Here is a 10,360-nt window from a genome sequence, read left to right as displayed (position 1 = left end):
TTGCACGCCGCAACAAAAAATGATTTAAGTAATAATTGGTTATGACTGCCGAGTTGGCTTGATTGTTGATATGATTTACCGGTTTAATTTCCATTCATATTCTCCTATATTGTTGTTATTATTATTATTATTGTGTACAGGTTAATGTAAGTGACCTGCCTTAGCCTCGTCACTACTTCGTCGAGGTTAGGCTCGACACTTACTGGGTACATGGGGTCGGTTGTACTCATACTACACTCTGCACTTCTTGTGCAAATACCTGAGTTGGTCCTAACGACGTACAATAGATTTGCTCGGATTCAGCTATCCACATGAGACTTGAGGTATAGCTTCACGACGTTCGCAGCTCTGAAGTCCCCATCTACTTTATTTTAGATGTTTATTTCTGTCAGACAACTTTATTTTCATTCAGACCCTTATTTGTATCATTCTAGTAGCTCGTGCACTTGTGACACGAATTCTAGGATGGTATTTAGACATCGCTATTATTATGGTTTACTTATTTTATTTTAGATTTTATTCCAATTATTAGTTTCTTTATTATTAATTAAATTAAATTGTTAAAAAAAATGATTAAAATTATTCTAACGTTGGATTGTCTAGCAAGTAAAATGTTAGGCGCCATCACGGCCCCGAAGGTGGGAATTTTGGGTCGTGAAATAGGCGTAAGGCTATTTTTCAGAAGATGGAGCGAAAATATCGTGAATATTGAATAAGCACCGCGAGATCTGCAGACGGTTCGGTGAGAGCGGCAATTTCCAGGCTCTCCGAGATGAACTGAAGGAGAAGGATGACGAGTTGGTAAGAGTCATCGAAAAATGCAACATTATTGAGGGGGTGTTAAGGGACAAAGAAGAAGAGCTTGAGGTGAGCAAGGGGGTCGGGGCTCAATGTAGTGATCTTCAAGCCCAGGTGGTCTCATTGCGCGCCGAGCTCGAGGAGTGTCAACTCAAAGCAGACGCTCTGAGTGGCGAGGTCGCTGAGAAGGTAACAAATTTAGAGAAGGCAGAGTTGGCCCTGTTGGGGGCTACGAGGAAAATGGAGGCTTTAGAGATCGTGATCCACATTCTTCATTTTGAGCGGGAGAGTGCTCTGGAGATGGCCAGGCTCAGAGAGGAGCTGCTTGATGAATGGATAGGGGAGCTAGAAAATGAGGCTTCAGGCCTTTGTGATCGAGTTGCTGCTCTTGAGTCGAGATGGCACATTTATTGGCTCGACCGTCTTCTTCCCATACTTCTGCTTTTCCTGATGTTCCGCGGGATGTGTATGAGGAATGGATTCACGTCGAGGCCCAGTTGGATATATTTAGAGATCTGATGGGGGCAGAAACTATTTCAGAGGCCGACTTCAAGGATGCTCGTGTTAAGGTACGTACAACTCGAGTTGCTTGTGGCTATGATCCCGTTACACTAGAAGCCGGTGATGTCGAGGAGGGTGGAGGCGTGGATCGGATTGAACAAGACGTCTGGTATGAGGATAAGTATCCCGATGGCGATGGCGATAGTGAAGAGGCAGATGGAGATGGCCTAGGCGATCAAGCTGATGGCGTTGCTGGGCCAGGCGACGATTAGTTGTTTTTTCTTTCCTTCTTTTTTTGCTTAGCCGCAGACTTGTGTATTTTTTGTGGGCGTGTTTTAGAGCCTTTGTAAAAAATATTCTAAGTATGAAATGCTAGTTCTGTTATTCGTACCTGATTCTTTTTCTTCTGTTCAGGTATGTATACTTTTTTGACTTTGTTGCTTGGTTGCCTTAGCCATAATAATTTTGTTCAATTAGGTTGAAGGAGGTTGAAACAAAACCTAGGTTTGATTATGGCCGAGGTCCAGTAGGTGTTGGTTCGAACGAGGTCGAACACATCGCATGTTTATTTATGGTCGAGGGCCGATTAGGTGTTGATTCGAGCGAGGTCGAATATAACTTATATTTAGTTATGACCGAGGGCCAATTAGGTGTTAATTCGAACTAGGTCGAATGTAACCTATATTCAATTATTGTCGAGGGCCGAGTAGGTGTAAATTCGAACAAGGTCAAATGTAACCTATATTCAGTTATGGCTGAGGGCCAAGTAGGTGTAATTCGAACGAGGTCGAATGTAACCTATCCTTGGAGAGAACAGAAATAAACTTCGAACATAAATAAGCTTCATGTGTTTGCATTTTGTTCATATACTTGGAGATATTTACATATTTTTCGGGTGCTGGCTGGCATTTCAGTCCTAGTCCCAGTCTATATAGTCCCTTCATTGGTCGAGCTGGAAAAATATTCAGAGGTCGAGCAATGAACTAGCTGTCTAGTGCCTCTGTTTGTGCGCACTTCAATCCTGAAGTATCCCCATCATCGCCTCATTAAAAACCTCCTTGAGAAAACCCAATTGGGACAAAACTCGAGTGAGGAAAAATAGTACGACTTTAGGGACATCATCCTTTAAAAGTTGAAGTACTTGAGGTGTGTAATATTCCAGTTGTTTGGTAGTCGCCTTCCTTCCATTGTTTCTAGTGTGAATGACCATTTGTTTGCTGTTGCCGTGATTTTGTATGGGTCGTCCTAGTTTGTTCCTAGTTTGCCTTCCTGCGAGTCTTTGCTTGCTTGTGTTTTGACTTTAAGCACGTAGTCCCCAACTTTGAGTGGCCCGATCTTTGCCTTTTTGTTATAATAGCGTTCTGCTTGTTGTTTTTGGGCGATTATCCTTATGTAGGCCATATCTCTTCGTTCCTCGGCTTCGCCGAGTTCCTGTATTCTACTGTCATCATTTTGGGGTTCGCTTTCATAGGAGTATCTTAAGCTGGGCTCCCTAACCTCAACCGGTATTACTGCATTAGTCCCATAGACTAACGATTGTGGTGTTTCTGCTGTGCTCGTCTTTGGCGTTGTTTGGTAGGCCCAGAGTACTTCTGGTAATATTTTCGGCCACAGTCCCTTGGCGTCTTCGAGTTTCTTCTTCACGATCTTCAGTATTGACTTATTGGAGGATTCCGCTTGCCCGTTGCCCGCGGGGTGGTAAGGCGTTGAGAGTATTCTTTTGATGTGCCATTTTTCAAAAAAGTCGGCGACCTTCCTTCCGTAAATTGGGGTTCGTTGTTGCAGCTTATTTCTTTGGGGAGACCGAAACGACATATGGTGTTTTTCCATATGAAGGTGATCATTTCTTGTTCGCGTATTTGGGCGAATGCTCCTGCTTCCACCCATTTAGAGAAATAGTCAGCTAAAACCAAAAGAAATCGTACGTTACCTCGTCCTGCCGGGGAAGTTACTGAGTGTACGATGTCCATTCCCCATTTGATGAACGGCCAAGGGGAAGTTACTGAGTGTAGGTGTTCGCCTGCTTGGTGGATCATTGGGGCACACTTATGGCATTGCTCGCATTTTTTCACGAAATCCGTGGCCTCTTTTTTCATGGTGGGCCAGTAATATCCTAACCGTATGAGGCATCTGACTAAAGCTCGATTGCCGGAATGAGCTCCATAATGGCCTTCGTGTACTTCTTCAAGGACGCGCTGCGTCTGATTTGGGCCTAAACATTTCGCTAGAGGGCCGCTATATGTCCTTTTGTACAGGTCGTTATGAATGATGTTGTATCTGGATGCTTGCATTCACAGCTTCTTGGCCTCTTTTTTATCATTAGGGAGTACGCCGTCCTGCAGCTATGTAATAATATGGTTGTGCCAATCCCAAGTCAGGTTTATGGTTCTTACCTTGATTTGATCTATTAACGAGTTGAGGAGGTGGGCCACATTTCTTTCTCCGGTTGTAATGTTTTTGGTGGCTGCGGCTAATTTGGCGAGTCCGTCCGTCTCGGTGTTCTGTGCTCAGGGGATCCGATCGAGTTGATATTCATCGAACTCGGGTAGTAGCTTGCAGATTTCAGTCTGGTACTTTTTTAACCTTTGCTCCTTGATTTGGAAAGTCCTTATGACTTGGTTGACCACAAGTTGAGAATCGAAGTGCAATCTGAGCCACTTCGCTCCATATTTGATTGCTAGTCTCAGTCCTACAATTACTGCTTCATACTCGGTCTCGTTGTTAGTCATGTCCGGGCATCTTATGGACTGGCAAATCACTTCGCCTGTTGGGACTTCGAGTACGAGTCCCAGCCTAGATCCTGATGCGTTAGTCGCGCAATCGATGTACAAGACCTAGAGGTCTTATGTTTGGGGAGAAGCGTGGACAACTTCTTTTTTGACTTCGGGCCTTATTTTTACACTGAAGTCGGTGACAAAGTCTGCGAGGACCTATGAATTTATTGCCATTCGCGGCCGATATGTAATATCGTGCTCGCTCAGTTCGACCATTTGGCCATCCTGCCCGATAGCTCGGGTTTATGTAAAATGCTTTTTAAGGGAAAAGTCATGACGACCGAAGTGGGACTTTTCTTTGTTCCTGAACAATGAATTTAACAATACAATACAACCAATTTTAAATAAACAAAATCAAACAAATACTGTTTTTGGATAACAATACAATACGATAGAATTGATAAAAACCATCCAAACAAGTTGTTCAAATATCCAAATGGAAAGTGATGATAATTTTAAGAGTCCACTTATCTATTTGGCCTAAATTTCTTTTTATAGGCAGTTCAATGTTTTCCACCTAATCTAAAGTTTTGGTTTGAATTTCTAATGTTCAAAACTGCCTTCTTTTTGTTAAGCTGCAACCGCCACAATTGTACTTTAAATATTTCTTGCTCGTCTGCGGAGAATAGATGGAGCTACTGTGTGCAACAAAATTATATTTGCAAAGATAAGTTTATATCTTTTGGTAAGTTGCTCCCGCATTTTTCAGTCCGAAGGGCATGACCCTGTAGCAGTACGTCCCCTCGTGGGTGATGAAGGTGGTCTTTTCCTGGTCCTCTTCCTCTATAAGGATCTGATTATAGCCCGAGTAGGCATATAAGAAACTTAGTAGCTCATGCCCGGCTGTTGCGTCGATGAGTTTGGTCGATATGAGGTAATGGAAATGAATCCTTGGGGCAAGCGTTGTTCACGTCAGTGAAATCAACACACATCCGCCACTTGCCGTTCTTCCTTTTAACCATGACTAGTTGGCAACCCATTGGGGGTACTTCGACTCAATGATGGAGCCATTTTCCAACAATGTTTCCACTTCTTCGCGTACTACATCATTAATTGTGGAGTTGAACTTATGCCTAACTTGTCTCACCGGGGGGTAGAGTGGATCGACGTTCAATTTGTGTGTGGCGATCTCCTTTGGGATACCTAGCATATCTGCATGGCTAAAACCAAATAAGTCTGCGTTAGCAGTTAAAAATTCACAAAACTTACTTGATTCCTGAAGTTTGCAACCGATGTGAGCTTTCTTGCCATGGTCGTTGCTGTCTAATTGAACGAGGTCGAGGTCCTCTACGGTCAATCCTGCGGCCTAGACCATATCGAGGTCTCTGATGACGTCCTCGTTGTCATCGCATACCGACCTCCACCCTGTTGATTGCTATGCCTCTTTTTGTTTATCCTTTGTTTGTTGGGTGGCAGTACAGTCTAGGGCGATGCAGTAGCATTCCTGGGACGTGCGTTTCTCCCCTCGTATACTGAATATTCCCAATGGAGTTGGGAATTTGACGACTTGGTACAAGTTGGAGGGGATAGCTCTCATAGTGTGTATCCATGGTCGTCCTATTATAGCGTTGTATGCTGTGTCCTAGTCCATGATGTGGAATGTGGTCTCCAGAGTGACACCACTCGCTAGGACGGGGAGTGTGATCTCGCCAGATGTTCACTCAACTGCATTGTTAAAGCCTGTTAGTGTGATACAATGTGGCACTATCTTGTCCTCGAGTTTCATTTGTGCGAGTACTCGAGGATGGATAATACACGCGCCGCTCCCATCATCTACCATAATCCGTCTTATGCCGGTATCTAAAATTTATAAAGTAATAACGAGAGCATCATAGTGAGGTAAAGCGAAACCGTTGGTATATGACTTATCGAAGATGATACTTTCTTCAAGTTTATTACCGTTCGTGGGTGATCGACCGTTTGAGGTTGTGGGTTGTGGTAAACTTTACACTATTTATGGAATCGTCGTCCCCTCCACCGATGATCATGTGGATGATGCGGGTTGGCGAGGGCGGTTTCGGCAGCCCTTGATGTTGTTCACGCCCCCTAGCAAAGTTGGTCCTTCCCCAATTGCTCAACAATTCTTTGAGGTGTCCGTGTCGTAGCATATTTATGACCTCCTATCTTAGGGCGATGCAATCTTTGGTTTTGTGTCCTCACTCTTGATGGAACTCGTAGAGGGCGTCTGATTTTCTGGTATTCGGGTCTGACCTCATCTTTTGTGGCCACTTCACCTTTGGTCTGAGCTTCTCCAAGGCGTAGTCTATCTCTATAGGTGACACGCAAAAATTCTAAGCGGATAGTAAATGGGGCATACCTCTCTCATTCTGGTGAGTCCCTATTCTTTATCGTGGTTGGCCTTCTTCATGGCGGGATGAGGACACAGCTGTAGCTCTGACATATGGGAGATATCGTTCCCGGTTTGGTCGTAAGGCCACAAGGTCTCTTCTGATATCATTTCTTTGATCTTTTCTGGATTCCACTTGTACCGAGGTCAGTCGATGGGTCGTCTTCGTCTGCTCGGACTTTGGCATGATATGCATTATGTATTTCGTCCCAAGTCGTTGGGGGATACTTCATAAGTTGACTTAATAATATTCTTGTCGCCCTTGAACCATTTCTGCTCAGCCCTTTTTGAAAAGCTGCTACCGCCATTCCTTCCGATACATTGGGCAAGGTCATTCTTACTCGGTTAAAACGGGCGAGGAAGTCCCCCAGCCCCTCTCCCGAAGACTGTTTGATAGTGAAGATGTCATTTACTCTTGCCTCAGCCTTCTTGGCCCCAGCATGGGCCGTTACGAACTTATCAGCCATTTCCTCAAAGGTTTCGATGGAACGTGCAGGCAGTTGCGAATACCAGATTAATGCGCCTTCCGTGAGGGTTTTGCCGAATTGTTTTAGCATAATGGAGGATACTTGTTCCTTGGCGAGGTCATTGCCTTTCATGGCGGGTGACGTAGTGGGTCACATGATCCTCGGGGTCGCTTGTGCCATGGTATATTTTCAAATAAGGACATTTTAAAGGTCTTTGGTATGGAATGTGGGGCAGCACTATCACTGTACGGTTGCTCGACAAACCGATCGACATCTCTCTTCGGCAATAGCTTAGGAGCGCTCAGTATTTTATCGACCCTTTCTTGGTGTTCTTTCATTTGGTCCCGAAGTTCCTTATTCTCATTCTCCCTTTCCTCCATTCTTTTCAGAATGGCGGTGAGAGCATCGTCACCTGCATTATTAACAACATTGTGAGTCATACCTGTCCTCGTGGGAGGCGGAGGTTGATCATTTGCTCATCCACTGGTGGCGTAACACAGGTTCTCGCATTTTCTGCGACCGCGTCCCGAACGGGCTTATGGACGCTGGTCAGTGTATCAGTTAGCCAAGCGTCAAGGAGATTCTTTATCGTTGGTGGCACCTTCTCTCCCACGTATGTGGAGGTTGTCTTACCAAGAGATTTTGTGATGCTGCGGTGGGGAAGGGATGATCCACCTCGCCTAGGATAGGCATTGGGCGTCGTGTCCTCGTCCACTGCTTCAGAGATCTCGTGGATGATGTTCATGAGGTTGATTGGGAGGTCACTCATTATTCTCGTTTTTTCTTCTCTGTTACCTGCCATATTAGATCTATGCATGTAGAGAGAAAAAGGTTCTTGCTTTGTTTTTTTTCTTTACGTTAGTAACCAGTGTCGATTGTAGATCTAGAAGAAACTAAAAGATTTAACTAGAAAATCCTCACAGACGGCACCAAATTATTTATCCAAAAAGTGTAACTTTCGGCTAATATATTAAATTAATGTAATAATGAGTTAAATCTAGTTAAATATAATAACTCTAGATGCAAGTCTTGAAAACGTGTGGGAGATGGGGACAAATCCCGTAAAATATTGATGATAATAAGTATAAAATATTCTTAAAGTGTGAGTAATAATGGAGGTGCAACTAGTAATAAATAATAATAAATGACATTTAAGTAAATATGAGAAATGATTCACCCAATAATAGATGGATTTGATGAATGTTTCTCCCGACAATGATGAATGACAGATTGATCCAAGATTTACTTGATCAATCATCGGATCTAGTGAAAAGATGTGGAATAATATGAGCAAGAATCTTGATAAAAAGGTAATCTTTGTATTCTTTCAAGAGAGAGAGAATCTTCTCCTGAATAGTGTTCTTATCAAAATGAATATTACATGCCCCTATTCCCTTTTCTTTTTCCCTTATATCTTTGACATATATCCCTAGTTAACCATAATAGTACAAATGCAGGGAATATTCACTCTTTAATATCTTATTTTAAAAACTAGCCGTTACTGTTCTTTACACGATGCTCGACCTCGGTTATGGTTGACATCTCGGCCAGGAATCTTGCTTCTTCCTGGTCGAGCTCGACCAACTCTTTTCTTAATGCCGTATTACGCTGAATATCCTTAGGACATATTTTGGCATATACACTATCCATATTTAAGGATTTTTGCAACTCCATCCATCGATACCGTCGTTGCCTACCACTATCGACTACCACCGTTCACAACCACTATTCTCAACCACTATTCTCAACCACCACTGTCGTCAATGGCCATATTTTAGCCATCACCTTTACAAGCCACCATTTACAATCATCACACCAATCACTATTATCACAACCACCACAATCACTACCATCGCGACCGCCATGTTTACAAACCCAATATTTAACCATCCTTTTCCTAATTACCTCATTTTTTCACTTATTCGATCAATTTAATTTCATTGTTTTTTTCTTAGTTTACATATTTATTGAGAAAATCGCAACAAAAAAAAACATTATCTTCTTAAATTCAGATACCTAGAGTATTTTTGAGATATGAACAACCTTTCTTTACCAACTTTTGGTCTCTATCATTTTCTGAGGCTTCATATACCAAATTTTCTCCCACTCTTGTCGAAGCATTAACGAAGAGAATTGAAGTATGAGTGAAGGATAGCCATGAAATTAATATTTTTGATCAATGGTTGTCTTTCTTCCTTGCTCCCTATTTAAGTCTGAGGATATTTCGGATCTAAACCCCACACAAAAAAAAAAAGCTTCCCGCGTTGAGATTCTTGGCATCTTTCGCAAAGTGTCTAACTTCATATATCGTTAAGTTAAAGGTTCATTCTTGTTTCCTTGTTCTGATTTGAACTCATTTTGATTCTTAAGTTTTGCTGGTTTAAAACAAATTTTTTATTTTAATTTTTGAAGTGACAAACTATAGGTCACGGGTTCGAGCCGTGGATATAGCTACTAATCCTTGCATTAGAGTATGCTGTCTACATCACATCCTTTGGGGTGCGGCGCTTGCGGGATGCATTGTGCACTATGTTGTCCTTTAAAATTAGCATTTCTTTTGAAATGAAAAAAAATAAAATAAAATTAGGACGCTGGTTTAAGCTTAACATGGGGTTCGTTTGTGAAGTTTTGCACTCTAATAAATTTTCACAAGGTTGATAATGTAATCTGAGCGGATTTAATAATGTAGTAGTAAGCTTTTTAGGAACTTTGCAATTATATATTAGTTAGAAAGAATAAAAGAGAGCTTTGTTGAAAGAATCCCACTTGGTTTACATAAATTTATTACGTGGGCACATGCATGCAGTACTTTTCATCTCATGAGATATTGAGATTTAATTTTTGTTGAATTTTTTATCCATTATAAGTGATGAGTTTATTTTGTTGAGATGTATGTAGATTAAAAATTTTGAACGTAGAGAGTTCTGTTTTATTGCCTTAGGTTATCTCATATTAAGTTAATGTTTTTACTATTTTGAAAATTAAGTTTTTTCTTCCCTCCATCTTCTTTTTTCACAGGCGATCGACCATATTCTTCTTTATTATTATAGTACACCCATTTTTTCATACTCAGCTTTAGAAAATATTCCTTCCTTGATTTTCTACTATTTTTCTTTCCATAAAATAGTAGATATTTTTAGCAAATTTTTGTCAAACAAAGTTCGAGTAAATTTTGTGGGTGGTCATTCAACTTTGTGTTCATTACTCTAAAGTCATTTTTCTTTTTTTGTTACATAAAAGTCATTCAACTTTGTGTTCATTACCCAAAAGTTATTTTTCTTTCTTTTGTTACACAAAAATTATTTTACTATGCTCTAGTTATCACAATAGTCACTTTGATTTATACAACTTTTACCTGAAAAGTCCATTATACCCTTGACATTATAAATGCTCCGATTTATGTAATACCTTTTATATTATATATACTGTATAATATATTTTTACCTAAATATTTTACTTATAATTAAAATAAC

Source organism: Nicotiana tabacum, chromosome 19 (assembly GCF_000715075.1).
Source record: "Nicotiana tabacum cultivar K326 chromosome 19, ASM71507v2, whole genome shotgun sequence".
Taxonomy (NCBI): domain Eukaryota; kingdom Viridiplantae; phylum Streptophyta; class Magnoliopsida; order Solanales; family Solanaceae; genus Nicotiana; species Nicotiana tabacum.
This window is presented reverse-complemented; position numbering follows the sequence as displayed.